At 47.2% G+C, this 12,973-nt stretch overlaps 1 protein-coding gene across 1 annotated transcript in view; it reads right to left on the bottom strand.

Moving 5' to 3' along the window:
• The window catches only part of LOC103183524 (paralemmin-1), a 49,329-nt gene extending 36,581 nt beyond the window's left edge, over positions 1-12,748 (bottom strand). Inside the window, exon 1 of the mRNA XM_042342707.1 lies at positions 12,719-12,748. The gene's annotated coding sequence lies outside the window, so the exon portion shown is untranslated. The remainder of the gene's footprint in view (positions 1-12,718) is intronic.
• Positions 12,749-12,973: the final 225 nt, after the last annotated feature.

Below are 12,973 nucleotides of genomic sequence, written 5' to 3'. Positions count from 1 at the left end.
CTCTGGGAAGCTACACTGTATGAGGAGCGTTATATAAATGCAAAGTTGTTGGTGTTCTTGGTCAGAACCGGGGAGGACTACCAGCAGGTTTGGGGGCAAAGCAATTTAGGCGTCCCGAAAAAAAGACCAGGGTCAACTTTGCGGTATTTCTTAACAGATTTCTTAATTAGGAAACCTAGTGAGCAGTGATGCCTGAATCTTCCCGAGTATGTTTTGTTAGAGTTATTACGTTGGAGTGATTACATGACGCACTTCCAGTGACTCAAAGGAGCTCCTCAGGGCTACGCTGTTTATAAGATGGTGTGTTATAAGGAGGGAAGGAGGGTCGTTCATCCACTGCCCTGTGGTTGGCTTTAGCACGCAGGTCAGCCAGCTGCCTGGGATATAAAGTCGCAGCCGACATTACTTCCTGTGCACTGTGCGCTATATGCAATTGATATCACATCCTGCACATATTGCCCATGGGTCGCGCGCAGAAAGTGACATCAGTGGCAACCAGTCAATCCGAAAGTCGGCCATTTTCCTAAGTCATTGCGACGCTGGGCACAAGACATTGGTGGCAGTGACAACATTATAAAGGGGTTGCCTTGTATTTCTTAATGAAGAAATCTGTTAAGAAATATTGCAAATTGACCTCCAGCCCAACGTAGCAAAAAGCAGGTCGTTTTTAGTGATCGTTGGGTCTCTGCAGTTTGGCTCAATCATCAAGCATGGCTAGGGTCTTGAGTCGGGTCTTGAGGAGGGTCTTGAGTCGAAAAGGAGGGCCTTGAGTCAAAAAGGAGGGTCTTGAGACGTGCCTTGAAGGAGGTAACGGAGGGAGCAATGCGAAGGGATGCAGAAGGACAATACAATTTTCCGCTCAAATGGATTCAGCTGCTGAGCCCAGTATTGACACCAGCTCTCAGGATAAACAAGGCATTAGTTCAAGTATGTGTTGGATCGAATGCAGACCTCACTCCCACATCATTCCAGCAACACCCGCCCGGCCTGCAGTCTGTACAAAACTGCCTTTTTACCTCTGAGAATTTCACTTCATTCCAATGGAAACAAGGAAAGAAAGAGAGAGAGAAAGAAAGAAAGAAAGAAAGAAAGAAAGAAGAGAAAAAGAGAAAGAATGAGAAATCAAGCAGATAGAGTAAAAAAGAGTGATAGAGAGAAACAACAATAATGAGAATGAGAGAGATAGTAAGAGAAAGAGAGAGATGCACACACCCCTTCATAGAGAAAGAGAGAGACACACTCACAAACACACAGAGAGAAAGATGCACAGACACACACAGAGACACGCACACAAGCACATAGAGAGAGAGGCACACGCAGCGTGAGGTGTCAATGGGCACCACACCTCCTATTTTTACACTACTGGAACTCGCGAATGTCAGCAACTCCAAAACATTTAACAACTGGTAGTTGGAGACCTTTGTATCCAGTCCCAAACGTCCCCGTGTGACAACGCAGCTGGTGCCGGGCAGTGTGAATAACCCGTTCATTACAAGTTCCTCCTATTTACCAGGTGCCGACTGCGATGAGGTCAGGCAATCTCCGCGTTGTTGGAAGTTGAATCTTTATGCTTTGTTTGTGTGCTGCGCTTTCTAAAAATCGTGTCGATCAAACTCAGAACCGTCCTTGAGGGGATGAGATCACTATCAGCAACCACAGGATTCCACAGGACATGACTGCAAAATCCCATCCATAATCATAATTACATTTTGTTTTTGGTACAGCTTCGGGCGGATGTCCCAAAGTGCTTCACAGGATACAGTGCAAAGTGGAGTGACTGTACATTTTGTGGGCAAACACGGCAGCCAATCCCTATGCAGCAATGTCCGGCAAACAGTAAGTGAGCGAGCAATTCCACCTGGAGGGAAACCGGGAGAAACTCCCATCTCTTTTCGAACATCTCTAAAGTCCACCTGAACAGGCGGCCGGGCCCTCGGTTTAACCTCTCACCCGAAGGATGGCACCTTCGACAATGCAGCGCACCCCCAGCGCTGGCATTGGAGTGTTAACTGTACACAGGTTCCTGTTCTAATCAACTGCAGTCATTTGAATGTGTCTGGTTTGCAAATAGTTTGTTACAAGGGAATCCTAGATTGAGTTGTGACGACTCCAGAACTTTTCCCCGGCTTCACGCACCCGACCGAGCCTGGCACTAGCCTGATGTCCCGTAGGATTGACCGCGACGCACTCGAGATTTGCTCGTTACAAATCCGGTTACTAATACGGCAAATGAGCCCCCGACGTGCAGCTACACTGTCAACGTTAGTCACTGGCGCTCAACGCCCCTCCCCCGAGTATTCTCGTCACGCTCCATCCACTGTCAGACGCCGAATGATAATGAGTCTGAACGCTGACAACTTATTCTTCTCACCGCAGTAAGCCACTGGCAACGAGGCCCTAATTTGCGATGTTTCTCAAGGGGATAACTCAATACGCCACACCCGACTGTACATAGGAAACTCAGAATAACACTTCCAGACATAACAAGGCAGCAGAGCAAAAGGACATATGTTTAGGGTTCAAAGGGGAATTTCAGGACAGACATCAGGAAGTATTTATTTACGCAGAGGGTAATTAATGAGAGGAAAGGTGGTCGAAGTCAGGAAACAACAACAACAAATTACATTTGGATAGCTAGCTCTATTCACATCAGGAGGATGTCCCAAACAGCTTACTGCTGTGATGGGAGGATGGGAAGGTGGGTGTTTGAAGTAGGATTGGATCAGATGGGGCTGATCAGATTGCTCCAAACCCCTTTTATCTGGAGCAAATCTGGTGATCTGGTGACCGGAATTACATCACATTAATTTACGTGTCTCTCCATCAGCAACTAGAGTGATGTGCCCATGGGTAGAAGGGAATAATAATAAAAGTAATCCTTGCATTTGACATTATCTTGTCTTCAAGACATCTCAAAGTGCTTCACAGAATATATACTGTAAAGTGAATTGACTGTGTATTTTTGTGGGTGAAACGCAGCAGCCAATTGCGCACAACAGTGACCCACAAACAGTCGTGGATTGAGTGACCGGATTATAATTATTATTTTTAAATTGATAAGAAATCCCTATGAAGAGATAGCATAAATTAGAGCCAGCAATATCAACTAGACCAATGTTTTTATTGGTCTTTAAATAAAACATTTCCATTCCAGTTGAGCTGCAAGGCCCATGTGTGTTGGGTTGTGCACTGATGGAACACTGGTGTTGGAAGAGAAGATTGTTTGGCATTGCGTTAATATTCCTTCCCAAAGGCATTAAGAGTCAGACCTTTGGGCTATTAGGAGACGTTTCATTTCGCAGGTTTATCAATTGCCAGAGAGGGAGAAAGCGATCTCATCTAGAATAGCTGCAGGTTGCAATCAAAGGGAATTTAGCTTGTAGCATGGTGTCAATTAATCCATTCACAAGCGAGATCCAGTGGATCAATATCCCTCCAAGGATTGGACTGCCGGGCATTCAGAAGTTAGCAAATATTGCGGTAATATTTCCGGTGCTTCATAAAGACAAGAAATATTGCAAACTGGTTAGTTTCCTAACTAAGTGTGATTCAGTAGGTCATCGGCTACACTACACCCTCTGCTCAATGCTAGCCATCGTCTCTGATGCTCTTTCCCCCTTCTCTCTCTCTCTATTTTCCACCCCCCACCACCACCCCCCACCCCGGCCTCTGCTCACCACAGGAGAGAAGCCAAGGAAATTCCTTTACCACCAAAACCCAATATTAATCTCTGAGATATTTAGATTGCGATGTTTCTTAACACATTCCTCATGCCAATACAGGAAATGAGTTACAGAGCGGGGCAAACATTATGTCACTCTCTGGAATCCAATAACTGATAACGTGAATAACATCTTGAGGCACTTTATTGCACTTACTGTTAAGTGTAGTGAAAGTGTATTTGTAGGTGAACACGACAGCCAATTTGCATTAGCCAACAGCCAAGAGTTGAATTGAGCAATAAATCTGTTGGCCAGGACACTGGAAAATTGGTCATTCACTTCCTTGGCTGTGCTCAAATTATCTGCCTGTTTGCTCACAAATATATTTGACAGCGATCCCCTGTGAGACACTACAGGTGTTTATATATAATATATAATATAGTCATTATTATATCATATAATGCGCGACTGTTTGTGGGACAGTCTGCCGCGTTTCACCCACAAAGTGTACAGTCAATTCACTTCCCAGTATATTCTGTGGAGTGCTTTGAGACGTCTCAAAGACCTGATAAGGCTCTAGATCAAAAAATCAAGGAATATAAATAACCACTGTAGCCTCATCCACCAACTCTCTTCTCACCTCAACTTTCACGCTTCTGTCCTTGAATGGTTCAGATCGTACCTCTCACACCGCCTCCATTTCATCTCCACAAACGGTTTCTCCTCCAGCCCCCGCCCCATCTCCAGCGGCGTTCCTCAGGGCTCTGTCCTTGGTCCCCTCCTCTTCAACATTTATATGCTCCCTCTTGGTGACATCATGCACAGAAATGGGTTCAACTTCCACATGTGTGCGGATGACACCCAACTGTACCTCTCTGCCTCCACCCTTGACTTCAGGACCACTGCTGTCCTGACAGAATGTCTGTTAGACATCAAGTCCTGGATGAGAGCTAACTTTCTTCAGTTGAACATCAACAAGACCGAGGCTCTCCTGATTGGCTCCCATCAGCGCCTCCTCACCTCAGGCGCTGACAGCATCACCGTCCATGGATGCACATTCCTCCTTACTAAGCCAGTCCGGAACCTTGGCATCTTGTTTGACCATCAACTATCTTTTCTATCCCACATCTATGCCATGACCTGCTCTGTCTTCCCCCACTTCCGCAACATCGCCCGACTCCGCCACTGTCTCACACCGCAGGCCGCCAAAACCCTCATACACGCTTTCATTACATCAAGGCTTGACTATGCAAACTCGTTGCTTGTCGGCCTCCCCAACTCCTCCCTCCACAGGCTGCAGATCATCCAGAACTCTGCAGCCCATTTCCTCTCCCACACCAGGTTCTGTGACCCTATCACCCCCCATCCTCGCACGACTACACTAGCTTCCCATCACACAGAGGATATAGTTCAAGATCCTGGTCTCCCCCCTCAAAGCCATCCATGGTCTTGCTCCCCCCTACCTCTGCGACCTCCTAATCCCCTACCATCCTGCCCGCTCCCTCCACTCAGCGTTCCCCGCCTCATCTGCCCCAGCATTGGCGGGTGGGCCTTCTGCCACTCTGCCCCCATCCTCTGTAACTCTATCCCGCAATCCCTACATCCTGCAGTCTCGCCCCCTCCCTTACCTTCTTCAAGACCCTCCTCTTCAACCGTGCTTTTGATTACCCTGCCCCACCCCTGCCCTTCACCCTCCCCAAACCCGACCCCCAGCTCAGGTCCGAAACTCTTGACTGTCCAGCTCCTTGGTAAGTCCTCCCAATGTGAAAGGCGCTACACAAATGTAATTTTGTTGTTGTTATTGTTATTACGTTAGGGGTGTCTCAAAGCCCTTCACAGGATACGCTGTAAAATGGTTCGACTGTGTATTTTGTGAGCGAACGCGGCAGCCAATTTGCACACAGTGATGTCCTGCAGACAGCCATGGAGCGATAGGAAATGCAAGGACTATTTTGTATGATTACAGAGAGCGATGGGAATGCAACAGACAGACTGTAAAGGACTTTCCCAGTCCTGGGCATTCCTGACCCAGATCCTAATGGGCCAAGGGGCAGCATTCCAGCCCACCACTCAATCCACTGACAGAAAGGTGACCCTCGCCCTCTGTATTGGCGCCAGGTTCAATCCAGGGTCAGGGAGGTTGGAGCACAGCCTTTCACCATCCCTCCTTCAGTCCTCATTAACTGCTCCTCGTTCACTGGCTGTCAACACAAATTGAGTTGCACAGGAGACAAGGAGACACGGCACTGATAGCGAGGGGCTGGGGGGAGGGGAAGGGGTTGTATCCATTATCAGACTAAAGGAGAATGGGTGGCACGAGCTCCTTACATAGCAGACGCAAACAAAACACGATTACCTATAGCAAACAAGCATCTTATTACAATGGGAGCCTGGCCATGAATTCCCCAACATCCTCTCTCGTCTCAAGCTATCCTCCGTCTCTGTTGTTCCAGGGTAATGGGTTGCAGGTGAAAAACTGACCTGACCGGGAGGGGAGGGTGATGCCTTTACCCAGACGTCATGTTTTCTTTCACACTCTCTTTCTCTCCCTCTTCCCTTATCCACTTTAACAACTCGTTGACGCTGACGAAAATGGGGTCAAAATACTATAGTAAGTCAGTCCCAGGCTGACACAGCACCAGGCAGCCCACGGGCTTTAACCTTTCACCACGCCATCGGCTACAACACAGAGAGGCATGGGGTGAGATCCCACGATACACTGTGATACACTGTTCATCACAGCCTGGCTCAGTTAGAGCGGTAGCATTCTCACCTCTGAGTCAGAAGGTTGGGGGTTCAAGTCCCACCTGGGTCTCACACACTTTACAGTAAATCCTGCAATCCTCTTTGGTGATGTCTGTATGCAAGGCGCTATATTAAACACAATTATTATTATAATTGTAATAATTATTGTAATCCAGAAGACATGAAAAGCACTATATCAAAAGCGCTAAATCAAAATGCAAGGATTATTATTATAATGCGTTAGTACTCAATAGTTGTGACTGCTAGTTACCAGCTCTGGATCCCTCCCCAATTGGATTCTCTTCTCAACAGTCATTTATTTCACTTCATGTGAAATTACACTAAACAAGTCAGTGGGTAAAGATCACTAGTCTAAACAGTGCAGCTAATTATACGGTAATCTGTAACAAAGAGTAGACAGACGACAGAGAGTGGGTTTGTATTGAAATACCCCCCCACACACACACAAGAGAAATTCTGGGAATGAAAGGAAATGTTGTAATGAAACGAGATACGACTGGACAGAATTGGAAAATTGGAAACATTTAACTTTGGCCCCAGGATTGTTCCAAAAAGTTTCAACCGTATGTCATCCCGTCTCGGTCAGTAGCACTCTTGCCTTCCCAGTCAGAATGACCAATTTTATCTGGGGGATTGATGGCCAGGACATCAGGAGAAACTCCCTTCTCTTTTCAAATAGTGCCAACGGGTATTTTAATGTCCATCTAAACCAGGCACAGATTGGACCTCGGTTTAATGCGCTCATTGGAAAGATATACCTAAGATAATCCAACTCACTCACCCTCCCCTCCAGCACTGCACTGGAGGGTCAGCCTAGACTAGGTGACGTGGGGCTTTGAGCCCACAACCTTCTGATTTAGAGACAAGCGTGCTGTCGTAGTCTGTAATAGGGGTTAGCGTGCTCGCCTCGCAAGTGAGAGGACCCGGGTTCAATTCCCGGGCGGGGCGAAACCTTAGACAAGTTTCCTTACTCCACGCGCCTGTTTACCTAGCAGTACTAGGAACCCAATTGTTAGTCAATTGGTGGATGGCTTCCCGGGGTAAATAATCATTTAAAAAAACAATTGGTCACTCAATCCACGACTGTTTGTGGGATACTGCTGTGTACAATTGGCTGCTGTGTTTTGCCCGCAAAATATACAGTCAATCCACTTTACAATATATTCTCTGAAGCACTTACAGACGTCCCAATGACGTGTAAAGTCACTATATCAAATGCAAGGATTATTATTCTTAACTGATGTAAATTCAGTCTCTTGTGTTGAGCCTTGAGTAGATGGGAAGGAGAATAAATTCATGAATCAAACAGTTCCTACGTTTGTTCACCTGCCGGAACCCATCTTAATGGATTATTAATTGACAAATTATTAGAGACAACAGCAGTTCATCGGAGCCTTAATGTGCGCTAAATCCCCCCTTCACTGGAAGGGCGTAGAAATGGGTTTGGATCAATCCTCGCACACAAGGTTTCAAAGCATTGTTCATTGCTGCAACCTCCTTCAAAATCAGCCAACTTGCACGATAAATATTGCAACAAGCTTTTTACTTGAACGCAGGATGTCAAGCTGAGCTGGGCTGCACTTGGCAATTAGTGTGGAGCCGCCTAAGAGCTCATTAGAATCACTGGGGTTCCAGTCTCGGTCTCATTGAGCGGCTTGGAGAGAAAGGATAAGGCTTGCGGGATCGCCACTGGGAAAAGGAGCCTCTAAAGCGACCGTCAAAAAAAACCAATAAAACGTCGACTGAATTATTAAAACGCGACAATTTTTTTTCCCCGCATGTGCGCTTCTGAAATTGCTCACACTGGTTGGTTTCAGAGGCTCATCACTGGCCGGGCAGTAACACAGCAATCAGGTAGCGTGTTTACTGGAGTGTGTTGAATGTTGCATTAAAAGAAGCTCGGGGAGAGCTTCCATTAGGCTGTCTGGCTGTGTCTGCCCCAGCTCCAGTCTGACCTTGTTTTTAAAATGGATTAGAATAAGGGAGTGAGTGAATGGCAGGAAAGCTCGAGGCGATGTGCAAGTGCAGTGCGCACAATTCTTGGCATCTTCAGCCAGGTTTGTACTGGACGGAAGTTCCACGTGGAAACCAGGAGGACAGAAGCTCGGGTTAACGTCCCATCTGAATGATGGCGGCTCCTGAACAATGCAGTGCTCACCCTTCCCTCCCCCGGTGCTGCACCGCAGTCCCAGCCTTGTCTCCTGGAGCTCAGGTTAAACAAGTGGAGCGGTTGGGGTGGGATGGGATGGTTAAGTCGGAAATAATGAGCCATTGAAAGGGGATCCAAGAGAGTGGAGCAAAAGTGGCTGAAAGCTTACCCACCAATGCTGCCTCTTGCGGTAACACCAACAAACCTCCTGAGGATTGGTGAAGTCCACATTTTTGCCGTCTTCAACAATCAACAACAACAACTTTGTTGATTTATACAGCGCCTTTCACATCGGAAGTCCCAAGGCACTAATTAGTAATATCAATAATAATAATAATAATAATAAAAGTAAGTGATAATAAGTAATGCTAAAGTAATACCGGGAAACCATTGGTAACCGGTTAGAGGTAAGACACTGATCTCAGCCCGTCTGCGTGTGTTTGACTAAGAGAGAACCACTTACCAAGCTCTTGACTGCCGCAGCCCATCTCCTGAGAGCACGTAGGATTGGTAGCGACTCCACTTGCTCCAGGCTGGGCTGTCTGCTGTCGTCTCCATGTATTTAGATTGTACCAGGAGAGCCTCCATTTACAGTGGGCGTGGGGGATGCGCGTGGGGGATGCTAACACCTCCTCGCCCTTGCAGGCTGCCTCTCATCATCTCAGTATAAACACAGCCCCGCACAACTCTGGGGTAAGTTGTTTAGACAGCCATGCCCATTTGACCCCAGAAACTCCTGTTTATAAAGCCGCTTGTTTTAACTGCGGACAGTCCGTTACAATAATATTCCTTGTATTTTGATACAACCCCCCCCCACCCAAGGTCTCAAAGTAGGGACTTGCTGCCACGTGTAGTGACTCTGCGTTTGCGGGCAAACACGCAGCCAATTTACGTGGAGCAACGTCCCACAAATAGCCAGGGGGTGAATAATCAAATTGACTGGGGGGGCGTTATTAGCCAGGACACTGGGAGGAACTTCCTTCTCTTCTTGAATATGGCAAATATGTTCAGTTGCTATGGATTCAATTCGAGATGGTTTCATTTTATATTGTCCATCTCTGGTGGATCGATCTATAGCTTGATGGAGACAACTCCTCTGTGCCTCCATGATCTGCCTTTTTGACGCTGTTGGTAGCGCTCTTGCCTCCGAGTCAGAAGGTTCAAGCCTCATGTCAAGATTTTGTGCTCACATTGTCTTAATTGACGCTCCAGTGAGTGTTGGAGGAGCGCTGCATGGTCAGAGGTGCCGTCCTTCAGATGAAACGTTAAACTAAGGTCCTTATGACGATATTTGAAAAGAGAAGGGAGAGTCTCCAAGTCTCCTGGCCGATAAGCCCCCAGGTTCAAAAAAATTTGTGGGACTTTGCTGTGCAACAAACTGTCTGCCCAGTTCGCCTTCAAAATGCACAGATATGCTTCACAGTATATCCTGTGAAGCCCTTTGAGACATGCTCCCAGCTTGAAAGGTGCTGTAGCAAACGTATGGATTATTATGAATATCAATCACTCCTGAACTGGAACCGCTGAATTGTGAGACTAAACTGAGGCGATAGTTTTGGATGCACTCGCTCTAATAATTACTGGGCTTGCTGTGTAGAGTTGGCAGCCTAGTGTCCGAATCAGTCCCTGTTACAATGTGAATTGTGTTTTTTTTTGAATGAGCTAATGCAACTCTTTTTCTTTGATTGGGAGGGGAGTGTGGGGGGGGATGGGGGAAAGAGGGCGAGCGAGATGGAATTTATCTGTTAATCTGTCAGCAAGCCAAGCTCCATCTGGACCCTCACTGAATACTACACATAACAGGCTGAGACAGACACTATGTGCTCAATCATTCCCTCATCTCCACCCTTAAAAACAGAGGACTTTATATCCAGCACCTTAGGATCCTGATACGTCTCAAAGCCTCTTACTCCCAAGAACTGCAGCTTAAATGTAGTGACTGTTTTTGAGCAAACATAACAACCAACAGCAGTGTCCAACGATCAGTCAGGAAGTGAACAAAACGATTATTTTTACAGAGGGATCGTTGGCCAGGATGCCTGGAGGAACTCCCTTCTCTTTTCGAATCGTGCCGTGTCCACCTGAACAGACAGACAGGATCATGGTTTAATGTCTCATATCTGAAGGACGGCACCTTTGACAATACAGTGGTCCCTCAGCACTGCACTAGAGGTCAGTCTAGACTACTGGTGGGCAACTTTATGGTTGGCCCACAAACAAAAAAACTTCTTGATTGAATATTTCTTGATTTACGCCACAAATCAATCAAGAAATAACTGGAAACGCACGAATGATTGAGACACGGACTTGCGTGGACTTGTGCAAATGTTTGGGGGCTTCTTGACAGCCCCGGGGGCCACTGCTGGCCCGTGGGCCACAGGTTGTCCATCACTGGCCTAGACTGTGAGCTCGGAGACGTAACGCGGGACTCAAGCTCACAGCCTTTTGCCTCAGAGGCGAGAGTGCTACCAGTTGGGAGCAGCTTCCTTCTCGGGACTGCTGTGATAATCAACACACTGTTTTTTCCCCCTTTCTTTTCCCAGAGCAGACACCCTGCTGTGGTAAGGAGGGGACCAGGCTGGGTCAGTGACCATCATCTACAAAGCTCCTGCATCAATATCATTGAACTGCTTCCCTGAAATGTATATGTGATTCCTCTTCTCTGTCCCCTGCTTCCTCACTTCTCCATCCATAGCAAATCAGTTGAGCCACTCAGCAACTGAGCCGCTATGATAAACAGTGCGTCTCAGACGCAGGATATTGATGCCACCTCCATACTTAACACAGCTCAAGAGCTGAACCAAGCCCTCCTAATCCTATCTTGCTCAAAGCCTGTCCCCCACACACAGACACACACCACACAACACACAACACACATTACACATTTCACACGCACATTCCAGAGGAGGTCACTGGCTAAAACCCAATGGTTGGATCCCTTGGCTGACAACAATAATAATTCTTGCATTTGAATTAGCACCTTATCATGTCATTGAGTCGTCTCAAACCGCTTCACAGAATATACTGTACTATGCTTTGTATTTTGTGGGCGAAACGCGGCAGCCAATTGCACGCAGCAGTGTCCCACAAATAATCGTGGATTGGGTGACCAATTTTTTTGTGGGAAGGATTATTTCCCTCATTCCAGCCCTTTCTCCTTAGCTGTGTCCGGGGGCCACGCGTAGCTCCTGAAAACCACCTGAGCGGAAGCCAAGTGACCCAGCAAGGACCTGGGGTCAAATCCAAGCCTTTCCTGCTCTGTACATCTCAGCTGCTCAACACACTTGGTTCTCTCCCACCTCAGTTCTGAGTACAACACAAAATACAATACCAAAACCACTTCCACTCAGCAGATAGCAGCGTCCCATATCAACCTGAATGCTCCCTCCGCTCAGCAGGCTGTGGACTGCTCCATGTCCCCCGCCCGGCCCACCCCAACATCGGCGATCGGGCCTTCAGCCTTTCTGCCTGCACCCTATAAAACTGCATCCTACATTCCCTTCACCTCGCTCCCTCCCTTGCCTCTTTCAAGGCGGGTCTCAAAACCTTCCTCTTCGACCGTGCCTTCTGCTACCCTCCTACCCTCCCTGCCCTCCACCCTCTGCGATCCCGACCCGCAGCTCGGGTGCAAATCCCTGACTGTCCAGCGCCTTGGGAGGCCCTCCCGACGTGAAAGGCGCTGTATAAATGTTATTTTGTGTTGCATTGTATCACTGTACAGCCACAAAATGGTTAATTCCAAGAGCTTGTAGCAGAAAAAGCTTTTTTTTATGATTTTATATCTCCAGCAGTTACTCCCCCAGCTCCCTCCCACTCCGGTAGAGACTCAGAACCACGAGCTACATCTGCTTACAAATACACAGTCACTCCGCCCGACAGCAATAACTGATGAAGCACTTTGAGACATCTGGATGTTATACACGCTACATCAAACACGAGGATTATGATCACGTTACACTCACCTAAGTGGCCACTCTTTGTATTAAGCCCATGAAAAAAAGTGTTGGCAGTAATTATTTGACGTGTTCACAGTCAACAACATGTGCGTCCAATTCAACAGGAGTCATCCACCTCCACCCCTTCCCAGCTCAGGAACAGTGAGGCCAATAGCAATAGAAAATTATCAAATAATAATCCTTACATTTAATCCAGCGCCTCTGTCGAAACATCTCGTTTCTCTCAATGATGATTGATGTCAAGTACAGTGATTGTGTATTCTGTGGGTGTTTGCGGCAGTCAATTTGCTGACAACCATGTCCCGCAAACAGCCGTGGTTTAAATAAGCAACGTTACCTGGGGGATTGTTGGCCAAGACACTGGAGAGAGAGAAACTCCCTTTTCCTTCTGAGTAGTGTCACGGGATCTTTGACGTCCACTTGAACAGGCAAACGGGCTT

The sequence above is a fragment of the Callorhinchus milii genome, unplaced genomic scaffold (assembly GCF_018977255.1).
Source record: "Callorhinchus milii isolate IMCB2004 unplaced genomic scaffold, IMCB_Cmil_1.0 Scaffold21, whole genome shotgun sequence".
Classification (NCBI taxonomy): domain Eukaryota; kingdom Metazoa; phylum Chordata; class Chondrichthyes; order Chimaeriformes; family Callorhinchidae; genus Callorhinchus; species Callorhinchus milii.
The sequence above is the reverse complement of the archived record's forward strand: the minus strand, read 5'-3'. Positions and strand labels throughout refer to the sequence as shown.